The 13,621-nt window shown below is 43.2% G+C and overlaps 1 protein-coding gene across 1 annotated transcript in view; it reads right to left on the bottom strand.

Moving 5' to 3' along the window:
- The window catches only part of LOC104841973 (chromosome unknown open reading frame, human C14orf132), a 34,448-nt gene that overhangs the window by 20,440 nt on the left and 387 nt on the right, over positions 1–13,621 (bottom strand). The window lies entirely within an intron of this gene.

Below are 13,621 nucleotides of genomic sequence, written 5' to 3'. Positions count from 1 at the left end.
AACATGCAGACTGCTGTGTTTTGGAAGCTACAATCTGGTGCCTCCAGGGAAATGCAGAGCTTGCTATTGATGAACCACTAGGAATGACAACAGGAGGTACCACGTCCATGCACAGGATCCTACATGGGACATGTTACTGAATAAATACATCCCTTAGCAGTTCTAAGTGACAAGCACCCAACTTAATGTGGTACTAGCTGATGAGGCGGGCAGGAAAGGAACAGTACCACCACACAGAGCCATGACAATAGAGGGTCAAATGGTGGCAGAGCTATTCGAGCACTACGACATGCTGCTGTCACTCAGGAATTAGGCGTTAATCAGCATGTTAAAGCAAGGTGGCAGCAGCAGAGATGAAGCCTCCCAAAATGAGAGCAAAGAAGCACGAGATATTTCATTACAGCCCTGAGGTCATGTCCCTGAAAACGCTGTCCATGTTAAGTTTGTAAGTACACACAATCACGCCGTTTCCTACATACTTCAGAAACAGACCAATAGGTGAGATCCTAAGGGACCAGTAAGTCCCAGTTAGGAACACCGACCACAGCCTTTGCAGCAGCCACTGTACTGGAGTACATCTCCAAGAGCCAGCTGCTGAGGGGCAATTACCAATGATCTGACCGTGTAACCAATCTGCTACAACTCAAGGGATGATTGCTCTCATCTCCAAGCCATCTACAGCTCCTGCCACGAGATGCTTGTTCTGTGCGGTCCCCTCTGTAGCTTTGAGGAGCAGGAAAGCAGAGATAGAAGGACAACCAGAATGCAACATCCATGTCCCCAAATACTGTGTCTGTGTGGGTTATTAGGGGCTCGTCCTCCTTCTGTTTATCTGGGATTGTCCCACTTCAGCCCCAAAAACAGACCACAGATTTTAATCCTGTCAACTTTCCTGACTAACTGCTTTGTTTACAAATGGTCTACTGCCAGCCATTGCTTGACTTTAATAAAGATTTAGTGACTAAATACAATCACTTTCATGCCCACATTTCTGGGGATGCAATGCTGGAAGATATGAGCTCAAGCATTTGTTTCTTGGCTAGCAAAGAGAAAATGTTTATATTTTCAATTTTTCCCCCCTCAGTGTTTTCAAACAAAACAGGAAAGCTATCTCTAATTGTTATTTCTTTAAACATTTGCCCAACTATGAATTCACTCAGCCTTTTTTTACAGTAAATATCACTCGCTTACATGCAAGATAATTACTGATCACTGCAGAGTGGGTAATAAAATCAGGGAATAAAATGGCAGCAGCAGACAAGAATCAGTATGTTCCTGCATTTAGAGAGCCACATCCCATCTCAGTACAACTTTACTCAGAGGAGAAACATATGCTTTCACTGGGTAAGGATGTGACCTTTACCTTAACTCTTATATTAAATTAACAGAAACAGAGGGAATCCCTCAGGTCAAGCACTAGGTTGCAGACCACACAGAAAGTGCTGACAGAGCCGTTTCACTTGTGCCTTGATATTTTTCAAGTGACTGATTTTAAAAATAAATTGCTAACCATGCAACCGCATGAATACTGTGTTTGTTTATTCTCACCTCAAGTGACTGAGAAGCTGTAAATAGGTGTGACAGCTGCAGCATCTCCTCTGTTGTCACTGCTCTGCTCCTCCTGCGAGACAGGCAGGAACGAGATGGCCACTAGGACTGACAGGAGCATAGTAAGATCCTCAGGCAAAGAGTTATACATGAGCTGTATCACCCTTAACCCAACACTGGGGTTTCTGTCAAAATCAGCACTCAGAGAGATGCTGCTCATTTTTGGAGAAGAGCACACCCTATTCTGCCACCTGGTCCAGCTTTATTGAAATGGTACAGAGTCTGACAGTCCTAGTTTTCCAAACTTCAATAAGATCACCTGCTAGATTCATTTTCAAGGAAATGACATCATAGCTAAAAAAATAAAATAAAATCTTAGAGCTTGATAGTCACGAATCCAGTACCAAAAGGCAAGGCTGTAAGCTTAAAGCTGTAAAAAAAACCTTCATCAATATCCAGAAGAACTCAAGGGATGCTGCGAATATTACCCACTGGGCCACCTGACCGTGCACACGCAGCGTAAGAAGGATTTGCTGATTTGCCTCTGCAACTCATGGCCAGTTTAAGCTTCCCCACTGAGGAAGCGCCAAATTGGGAGTCGATTTTCACCAAGAAGTTTATCTCCTCCATGGCATCACAGGGAAGTCCTGCCTCCCTCTCCGTATCCTTTATTTGCAGGTGAAACTTTACACTGTTCATAAGAAGTTTTGAAGTTTATGAGAATGAAGATCTCATTAGAAGTTGAACTGAGTAAGTGGTAAGTCACTGCTGGATGTAGCAGCTGGACAACGACACTGAAATACAGCAGTAGCCTGGAGCCACCCACAGGTGACAGACACAGCCATACTGTCTCTGGTTGCCACCCCAAGTGTGCATGCCCATGCTGGCCCAGCCTGGACACGCAGCAGCTTGCGGCTACAGTCCTCTCCTGCCTGGTCACGCCACAGTCCTGCAGGACAGAGTCCAGCCACCACAGACGATCCCAGTGTTTGGGTGCAATGTCTCAGTCATGTCTCACCCAAATTGACAGTATACGCCCAGCCACTGCTTATACTGTAGGCTTCCAGAGATCTCTAGAATAAGTATGGAGATGCACCCATAGCCTAAATGTTACATATTTCTGTAAAAAAAAAGATACCATGGATGTGGTAGAGTCCAGCTGAATTACCCTCATAGCCTATGTGCTGTACAAGGTACGGAATAATTTTTTTTTTTTTTAATTAGAAAAGCTAACACTAAAAAAATTATTGAATCTGTTTGTATCAATGAATTTATACCCTTGCTTAGGCAAGGCTAAGCTTATAGCATAAACTATATGGTTAGTTTTCTAATGGCAAAGATCAGGTGGCAAGACAAGACCAACTTTCATTTCAGAAGAGACCCTCCTAATTCCATTTATCCTCTTCTAGAACTGAATTTAAGACTTTTAATAACTGTTGGCTTTGCCATTTCCAAAGCCAACAGTTCTAGAAACAATGAGCTGGCTCCCAGGAGCTGGCCAGCCAGCATTCACTACGTCAATTCAAATGATACAATGCTGCATGCTCAAGGAAGACAGAGTTTGGCCAAAACTACCTTTGCTAGCTGTCTCCCATTTCCCTTCGCTTCCTTAGCATTCCCTGTGGCATACGCTGGCACCCAAAGGCTTTAAGGAACAGCAAGGTCTTGCTATCATGGCAGCCTAGACAGCAGCTTACATCAGCATGTTGTCTTCTGCCTTCTCCATACTCTCCTTTTCTGCCAGTTATGTACTGCCCAGACCAGAGGTCAGGAGACAAATATTTTAGAGGCAGGATTGTTTATTTACTCATCCAAATGCTCATCTTTAAAGCACCGTTAAGGGTATTAAGTACACTAAAGCAATAAGCAAGAGATGCACCATGAAAACCACCCATGCTGAAAACTACAGCTGGATAGGTAAAGAAGGTTACCTGTGCAAGCATAAAGCACAGTTGTAAGACAAGTCAGGAGGTACATACCTCTTCTCACACTTCATAAGATTACAGGAGAAACGAGTTGCAAAACTACCTTGGAGAACAAGGGAGAGCGAGCACAGCAATTCAATTTCTTCTGCTTCTGTTTCATGTCCGTGAGAAATGCCAGAGAACACACCAGGAGAATAAAACATCTGCCACCCTGACAACAAATTAGTGCAGGATTTCACTGCCTTACCCATCTGCACAGTTTCACAGCATGCTCAATCAGATGGCTCAGAGACCAACACAGAATGAACCATTTCACAGCCTGGATCCTATTACAGGACAACAACCATTTGCCACACCTTAATGTTAATAACCATGTATTCGATACAGTTTTCCTCCAGATCTTGGGGGGGGGGAGGGATATCATGGGACAGACAAAGAGAGAGGAGTGTTTGTGAATGCATTTTCAGTATTTTTCTCCCAAGTGACTGCTGGGTTCCTCATCTAGACAAGAGAATCCAGAACTTTCAGCTTGAGGTTGTAAACTGCTCTGCTCCAGCTGGAGAACAACCAAAACACAAAACAGGGCAGAGAGGGTGACATTTCCAGTCCTGGGGGTTTAGATTCTACATCTAGCGCCACTCAATTTTCACTAACCTGCAGCCCAGTAAAGACTATGCCGACATACTAACATGCTTCTGTCTTTAGTAAGACAACTGAGAAAGTTTCTGCTGTGCCACTTACACCTTCAGCAACTGTAGCATTTTAGTTCGCTGCTCTGTTCCACCTGCATCTCCTGTCCCCAAACAGAAGAAATGTTTGCTCTTTGCCTCCTTTCTTCCAGATCTAAGCTTAAATCTCTGTAGGATTTGGACTTGAGCTGGTGCAATAATAGCTGCTAAAATAGTTTACAAAAGGTAAGGATGAAGGATACAAGAGACGTAGAAAGCAGATACCCAAAAAGGACACCATGCCTGAGTTGGAAGGGAAACAGTTTATACATGCATACAAGAGAAAAGTTGGGGGGAGACAACCACTGAAAAAAAGTCCATAAAAACGTGCATCAAGGAAGGTAAGGCAGAAAGACAAAAGCTGTAACCCAACTTGTTTCAAGTGGAGCTCACTTTTAAAGAAAAGGAATTAGGATACCTCAAAATGCTTTGTCACTTATTGCAGACTATCAAGGCACTTAATTATATAATTCATTTAAACAGAGGTGTGGTTCAGAGGATTACTCACATACTTTAAGCATACACTTAATTGGGGGCTGAGAGAATTTAAGTGTGATCAGCTGCTCCAAGTCCTTGGGTTCAGCTGCACTTTCAGAAGTCCTTTAAAACTTTACATTTAATACTTTTGTTTCCTCATCAGTTTGACTGTTACTTTTTCTCTCTGAACATACACCTCAACATGCATCAGCTGAAGCAACATGGTTGTCCTTTCTCCTTCCATGTAGCGACTCTGTGGGGCTGGTAGCTTTTATCAGTCGCAGGACCCAGCACACCTTCCCACATCTTGCAAATGCTCATCCAGTTGTTTTGGCAGGAAAAAAAAAAGCCACAGTGGAAGTCGATGGAAGTTTGGTTTTGGTTTAGCCATGCATGGCTCACTCCTAGACTGTTCCCCTTTTCCTAACATTTGAAAGGCTTACAAGCAAAATTACAACAAACAGAACCAGCTGAGGTTAAAAGCTTTCTTTTTAATTATTTTTTAAAACATTTCCAAACTGGAGATAATCTCTTTGCAAAACAAAAGAAATTGGCCCTGTATGCAACAGCTCGCTGCAAAGAGGTGCTGAGCTTTTCTGAAGTGACTGTTAACATTAATGTTTTCTAATTAGCTGCTGCTTGGCAGGTTTTGGTTCTGGCAGCTACAAGGAGTGTGGAATTCAGCTTTCAGAACAGAAAGACTGAAGATTCAGCATAAGACTACATGTCACTTCAAACAGCCGGTGCTGTGAGACAGACCTGAAAGCACTGTGTGGGTGTGCGAGCCAGCGAGAGAAAGGGTGGGTAGTGACTACCACTAACGGCATCAGTTCTGGCTGTCATGTACACACCACATGGTCATATTTGCAGGGAGAGATCTTCCACCCTGTGTTGCCCCTGCTCCCTGTAATCCTTCCAAAGCTGCAGAGCGTACGTTCAACAAGTGACCAGCACTCCTGGTCTTGGCATCGCAGCTGGCCATGGGTTTTTCTCCTATTCATTGCTCAATGGAGGGACAGGTATTGTTCACTGCAGCACCAGAGAGGACAGGAGAGCACACTCTGGCCACTCAGCACCTTCAAAATAGATGGCAAGTTGTTCACACACTTAATTTTGACCCTTTTTGTTCCAAAGTGCTAACAACTTGCATATGCAATGTCAGGATCATGTTTGCCAAAAGCGTCCACTGCATTTATCCTGCTGCTACTCCATGGAAATGGAGCGACTCCTAATGTATCCACGAAAAGTAGATCAAGCCACTGATGGGTGACATGACTATCATCAGGTTACAACCAATTTTCAAGGACCTTCCTTTCACACTTGAGCAGGTATCCACTGGAAAAAATTGCTTAAAACCACAACAGAGAGCCATCACTATTTCAAAAGACACCTTTAAAAATCATCGCCCCTGTGAACAGTGGAAGGGGTTAACATTAATCCCGTTTAGGATACTACACTCATCAAACCAAGAAGCCTGCCGAAACAACAGACAGGACTCCAACAGACCTCACTGGCTTAGGCAGACAGTGCAATTCATGACAGAAAATACCTTCAAGGAAAGTAAGTCCCAGCAGACAGACGTAGCAAGCTAACAGAGCAGGTCACTGCTGAATTTACTTGGGTTGCTGTTCTAATTTTCTTCTTTCCACATCACTGCACTTCATTTGAATGCTCTAATGTTTTCTTTGATCAAGGATTTAATTTGATGGTGTACCAACAGTCACCAAAGCATCACGCTGCTTTACTAACTCCCATGCAACCCTTCGAATCATTTGGAGTTTTTTGGCTTTTGCCCGGTGTGGGAATAAGGTTAGGAAAGTGGTGAAACTAGCTTCCTACTGGCCAGCATCCATCCCATTTCAAACAAAACTTAAAACAGGACCTCCACCTCCATGTTTACAACTCATCGACGAATTGAGAAAATCAGCCTAGATTAGGCAAAAAGCTTTAAAAAAACCCAAAACAACCCAGTACCATTGGGCTACCCAGTTGCTACCCAGCAATTCAGTTCTCATCAAGTCTGCCAAGAGCATTACTGCTCAGTATACAACAGTCCTGGGCTCTTACTGCTAAAGAAATACCAGGCACCTGAACAAGCAAGATGTTTGGCATGAATATAGTGCTGCTTCAGTCTTCATTCCTCTTACCTGCCATTTGTAGCTATTTTCTGGGTACAACAGGACCCCAGCTGTTGCTGCCATCAACTGTGTTGTGAAAGGCTCCCACTTTATCTTTGTAAAGCATGTGAATGTGTCCATCTGCAGTCATTTTAAAAACCTCCCTTCCACATTCAACAAAGATGGATATATGTGTGATCTGGTCCCTTTGTGAACTCTTTAGCCTACATCTGCTGAAAATCACGTAATTGAGTAAAAAAAAAAAAAAAAAGCACTTCACAGAATTAGTCTCACAGTTAATCAGCACGAGACACAAAGAAATTATTTCCAGTATCTTTTAACCTTCCCTGTGCAAGGGTGCACATAACAAGACTTCACAAACACATGCATCACGTGAGCCACATCCTACTCTCCCTTCCCTACCACCCCCCTCCTACCACATCCTCCTCCTCTAACATTCAGCAGCTCCTATGAGAAATTGGTGATCCTATTAATTGATGGAAATACAGTCACTCCGAAACACATAGTCTCAGCCTTCCCTGGATTAATAATATGACCACTAGTAGGTTTCCTCTTGCTCTTCTAGGACATATTCCTATGAATTGCAAAGCATTCTCGCCCCATCTGTGCCAGGCTTTGAGATATTTCATTTTAAGCAAGTGGACAGTCCTGCTGATGTTACTGCAACAATATACATGTGCTCCAAGTGCAGTAAGTGCTTGAAGTGTTTTGCTAGATTGGAATCACTGCTTTTAGCATCTTTGACAGCAATTACAAACACAGTCCTGGAACAACAGCCTCCTCCAAAGTGCAGTAACAACACTTTATAAAACCAGTATGCCCAAATCTCTGCAGAATTTTCAAAAGCTTTGCTGGAACAGAAATTTTTGCCATACAAGACTTGGAAATGCGGCCTGCAGTGTTACTGCAGTGGTAAGAAAAGTGCAGGGATTCCTTGTGTTCCCCTCCCTAATAAAAATCTAATGCAGTTGCGCCAAGCAGCTAGCAGAAAGACTTCTCCAGAAAATGATTCTCACCTCAACTGCTAGCAACATCCTGGATGAGGACACCACTGATTTCTGCACACAGAACAGGATTTCGGCAACATCTGGATTACGCAGCTGGTCCCTGTGGCTGTGCCATACCACAGCGAGGCATCAGGATTTAAGCCTGAACTTTGAGCATCTGAGACATCCTTAGTTAAACTCGGATGTGTTCTTTCAGCTTCCTGATGCTTCGATTCTAATTATTATAGGTCAAGACGTTCTGAAGGAATCAAAGGATGCCGGAGAAAATGACTTTCAAGCTTTGGAAGAAAGCTAAGCTGGTGGAATAATGGTCAGTGCCCTGTTATGCTGTACATAAGTGAGCACTGAACTGGTCATGTAAGAGAATGCCTACATCCTCCTCGCTAACATTATTAATGTTGGATGTGATGGATCAAAAAGGTTTTGTCTTAGGTCTTAGATTATAATCAAGGCAGCTTTCGACAAGGAGAGGTTCATGCATCTTTAAATCTTGATTCTCCATGTGGTTTGTTTTAGAGCTTATTTTTTGGCAATCACACTTTTTAAAGAAAAAAAGTAGAACAAATCAGTTGTAAGCTTACCAGCAATGTCAAAGCTTCCAAACGACCACCCCATTCAGCACTGTCATGCATAGCTTCTCCAAGTACAAACATGACCAAAAGGTCTGTCTCTCTCTGGAGGCAGGCAGTGAATTCAGCTTTCTCGGCACATACATGGTACACGCAGGCACACACACAAGCTCACATTGAGCAAGTAGTCTGGATTCTGTTTTGAGCTGGTGGGAATAACCTACCAAAACCAAAAATCTAAACCCTTTTGTTGCTAATACCTTCAGATTACCTTGCTGCAGAAAGAGCACACAGCTAATAAAGGCTTTGAATCCCTCTTGACCCCTGAGATGGAGAATACATAAACAAAAACTGGGAAAACAGAAGCACGATTATCGTGCACTCTGGTTCCTCTGTGCTGATACAGCAGAGTACAGCGGATCCTAATTGTACATCCTCTAGCATGCAGAAATCTCATTAGAAAGGAATTAAAGGATACTGCACCTATGTCTGGGACTTCTGGAACTGCAGCATCTCTGTTAAGGTGGCTGGGTGTCCAAAAATGCCAAGCACACCCTTTGTGCCCACACCAGCTTTGCAGCATAGACATGGGCAGTCCGTGTCTTCTCGAAAATATGAGTATTAAGTCGAACATGTCCTAAATGAACTCAGTTTACTCTGTGTATTCCAGTGCTTTCCAGAAGTTACATAGCTCAATAACATATGTTTCATGTGGAGGCATGGCAGCCTTGGACTTGTTATTCTGACACAGTTACAGGTAGCTATAGGGTTTTTTCGAGGTACACCAAAGACCACCATCGTCCTTTGGGGAAAGTGACCTGAACTACTACTGCCAATGCAATGAAAGGCTCAAAGTGATCTGAATGATCACTGATCAGACCTGAAATCCTGGAAGAGTAATACAGAACACAAAACCAATGAAATTTAAATCATCTTTATTATTTAAATGGTTTTACTTTCTGTAACAATCTTGTTCATTTGTTTCTCTAGCTCCTGAAGCATGTCATCGGGGTTTTTTAATTAAAAAAAAAATCCTCAGCACTACAATAGAAATTTAAGATTACAAAAATACAACTTTTAATCATTGAAACTAAACACAAAGTATTCAACTTATTGTATTTCAAATCCTCAGAAGTTGTTTACAAAGAGCTTTTGAACATGGAGAATCAACAGATAATTCATACATAAATTATATATGACTGAGACCAAAAAAAATCCACAGAAATGGCCGTGGTCCCAAGGTTCTTACTAGCATTTCCCTGTTCTATATGTAAAAGAAGAAAAGATCATTTATCTGACAATTAAAATAGTATTTTTACTGTATGGAGATATACCCGACCATAAAAATATTGCAAATTAAAGAAATCCATTCCTCATTTTCAATATGAAACAAAAATTACAGAAATCACTTAAGGAAAAGTTAAATTGCAAACATAAATCTTGAAAAACACATAACTGGCATTATTGACTGCAGGTGCTGTTCAGTTCATATCGATTTGTATCATACTGAAGACCATGACATCATTTTTTTCTTCTCTAGCTTCCAGTTTTTCCCCACTATGCGCCTCTATTTTTTCAAGTTGAATACACGTTTCAACCCTGCTCCCATTAATCCAGATGCAATTTTCATTGTTACAGTTTTTTCCATCAGAAACGCTTTAGCTGGTTGTTAAACGGCTATTAATTTTAGTGTGTCAGAGGCGGGGAGGGGGGCAGCTCACCACTGGCCGTCTGGCAGCAAACCCCTGACCCCTGCTGAAAAGCACCGCGTGCTCTTAGCTTGGACCCAGTGTTCCGCACCCCCCAAACCCAGACTTTTACGCTGGAAGCAAAAGTCTCTAGCTATAAGAAGAGGCTATTTCTGAGGTTACCTAGACTACAAGAGCACTCTGAAATCACTGAACAACACACACAAATGAGCCAGTCATACAGCTCAGCAGTGGCTGAACATCTTTGGCATAGCATCTTGAGGTGTACGGGATTACTTTAATTAAAATATGGATTTAAAATGAAAAAAAGTACTAGCTAATTGGCTTTGACTAGGTGCAAGTCATGCTTATTAGCAAAACTGACCTTAACCAAAATCAATTAGAGCACCCGCAGAACAGTGGACACCCAAGCCTGCACGACTGACTACTGACGAACACACAGATGCAAAAAGGTTTACTTTAACAACGGATTTAATTGTTATGGTCAAAAGCTGTTCTTCATAACATAGCTAATCAATGTACTACAGCTGAGATGTTCAGATGTGGTTGCTTAAGCTGGGCATCTAAATCTTTATGCTGTATCTACACTGCACAGATTTGTTAGCATTACTACCTGACAATCTCCTGTTCTCCTTTCTATAGCATCAAATATATCATTCAAAGGGGCATTTCATTTATCTTTCTGCTGGCACATGAAATGGCTTCAGGGCCTCCAAGGCACAAACCATCTCACAGACATCTTAAAAAGGAGGGGAGATGGTGAATATGAAAGCTGCAGTTTATTTGTATAGTTTTGTATACACAATGCTTCTAGAAAGTAGGGTTCCTCGTATTCAGGTGTCAATACAGTTATCCAGATGTGCAAACTCTCACCCACTGAACATTTTAGCAAATGCACCAAAACACTACTTCAAAGACACTGTTAACTATTGCATTACCTGGCCTTACACTTTCACCTTGTGCACTTTAGAGGAGGCCAGGTTCTAAGCCACCATAATACACTATAGTATCACTGAGGTGGAAAGTGTTAATGTAACTTGCACACACCTTCTGTCTCTGTGCATGCGTCAGAGGGGCTCTAAGGTACAGATCATCTGTGGTGTCTCACAAGACATCTAGCAAAGCCAACTTGGGTCCACAATGAGTGGTGCAAAGGTGTGGTAAGAATAATACACAAAAGCAACTTAGAGGAACATAAATAATCTACAGTACCCTCTAGAAACTAAATTAACTTGAGAGGTAACCATTGCTTTTATGCCATCAAGCATCTCAGTTTAGGCATTACCTATTTCCATATAGAGTATTAATATACCTGGTATTCATCAGGTAAAATGCAATCTCCATTGTAGGTCACAAGGATGTTAATGAGAGTGATAGCAGAGCATCTTTAAAAGCAGTTATGAGCAGGGAGTGCAGGTCAGTAATTCTCTTCTGTTCTCACATATCCCTTATTGAAAGTCATCTCAATAGACCACACCACTAGAGATGCCACAGAGATGATTCAAAGAAAAGACAAAAAGATATAGCAGGGAAAAGAAAGCAATACCTAAATTAGAGGAGTGACACTCTGGGGGTTAAATGCCACTGTGGTGACAGGAATGGAAAGGGTTGCCCGGTTCAGAAAGAAAGGTACAAAACGCCTGTGACAGGGGACTAACAGAGGTAAGCGTAGCATCCGCTGTACACAGTGACCTAACAACTGGATTCATTTCCTTCAGTAGAAAAGGAGCCCAAGAAATCCTCTCCTGCAGCTCATAAAAGGTTAATTACACCAATACGCCCCGGAGGACTCCCCCATGTTCCCCGTGAAACAGGTGCTGTGCAGACCCAGTGAGCCCCATGCCCCTGCTGGGAGAGACACCCAGGAGCCCCGACTGCCTCCCGCCTTCCCTGCACCACCCAAAGGGCTTCCTGGCAGACAGCTCCAAGGCAGTCCACCCTTTCTTCCCGAAGCGCACTGGGCCACAGGAAGGATCGTGTGTAACTGCACCCCAGTCTTCTTGCAGCTTGTCCCTATCCCCATGCTGCTGAATGGCGTCCAGAGAGGGACGGGGGGGCGAAACGCGGTGAAGGCTTCTACCTCTTCTGCCTCAGGGACAGAAGATCTGCACCCATGTCGGCGAGGGCGAACCTCGCTCCACAGGTAGCTTTCCCTGCTGCGGGGTTTTAACATACATACTTGTCTTCCTTAAAAAGATGTTGCCCGAGGAAGTCAGCCCAAGTTCACCAAAATAACACTGAAAAAAATTACTCTTTGTCACTTGTTGTGACAAAGGAAAATAATAAACCAACCCCAGAGGATCAGGAAGAAAAGCACGTAATTCACTGTAAATTGTTGCATTAGTAACCTTAGTAAGTATAAGACATATTTGTACAGGGAACTTTTCTGAAAGGACTAAAGCACCCATCTTTGCGACTCTTCCAATGCACAGAATTAGGGTAGAAGATATGTGGAATATGGGACAGCAAGAATAAGGGAGAGCACAGAAGGGGAAAGGGCAGCACTAGTCCCAGCTTCAGCACACACCACCTGCTGCTGTGCTGCACCTCTGCTTCTGGGCAACAGGGGCATCCCACTTCAGCCCAGTGCTTAGGGAACAAAAGATGGACACAGGGAGCTCACTGATTGTGCTGAGGACCATAGGAAAATGATTTGACACATACAAAATTTCCTTTGAATACTCCAGTTCCCAGGAAGACCTCAAATGGGTAGAAATGATGCCTTCCTCCTCCCCATTGTGGTTTTCCTTAAAAAAAAATTCTTCTTAGAAATACCTCCAAATGGAAGAGATTCTTGGACAGCCCAGTGCCACCTTCAGAAAGGCAGAGCCTGACCCCCCCTCAGAAGCAGACTTTAGGAAGGGAACACGACAAAACAGCCATTGCATTAATGAAACAGAACAATGCAGCAAGGGTCAGACTTGGTTTCCAGCAACCACCTCCAGCTGAAGTCGGTGCTCAGGCAGCAACAGTGTGGAAGGGCCTCCCTGGCCCTTACTCCACCTCTAAGCAGTGGGTGACATTTTCTGGCAAAAGCTCAGACACGGATCCAAATCATTCTTGAAAAAACCCAATTACGTACATACAGTTAGGTATCTGCAGGAATAGAAGAAATTATCCTGGAAAATATGAAATGGATGTTCAGTAAGCGTGACTTTTTTCTGAAGCATAGCACTGTTTGACTGTTTAAAAACCTAATTCGCCGGGATTCACCAAGATGATTTTTGCCTTTGGGTGGCTTATAGCCATTCCATACTTCTCAGTACATTAAGCATCAGCACCCTGAACACCGATACCCGCGATCATGCCTCGAGCTGAGATCCAGAACTTGGCTGCAATTTAAACAATTTGCTCATGCAAACAGAAGAGTATTTCTACCTACGCCAAGCCAGATTCCGTGTGCAAAGGCACACTTACAGAAACACAGCCGCACGTACACACGCGGTACGGAAGGGAGGAGAAGACCCGAAAAAGCACATCTCCGACTCCTCTTCACAGCCCGCCTTCGCGGGAAGGGGAG

Source organism: Haliaeetus leucocephalus, unplaced genomic scaffold (assembly GCF_000737465.1).
Source record: "Haliaeetus leucocephalus isolate CR32 unplaced genomic scaffold, Haliaeetus_leucocephalus-4.0 Scaffold932, whole genome shotgun sequence".
Lineage (NCBI taxonomy): Eukaryota > Metazoa > Chordata > Aves > Accipitriformes > Accipitridae > Haliaeetus > Haliaeetus leucocephalus.
This window is presented reverse-complemented; position numbering and strand designations above follow the sequence as displayed.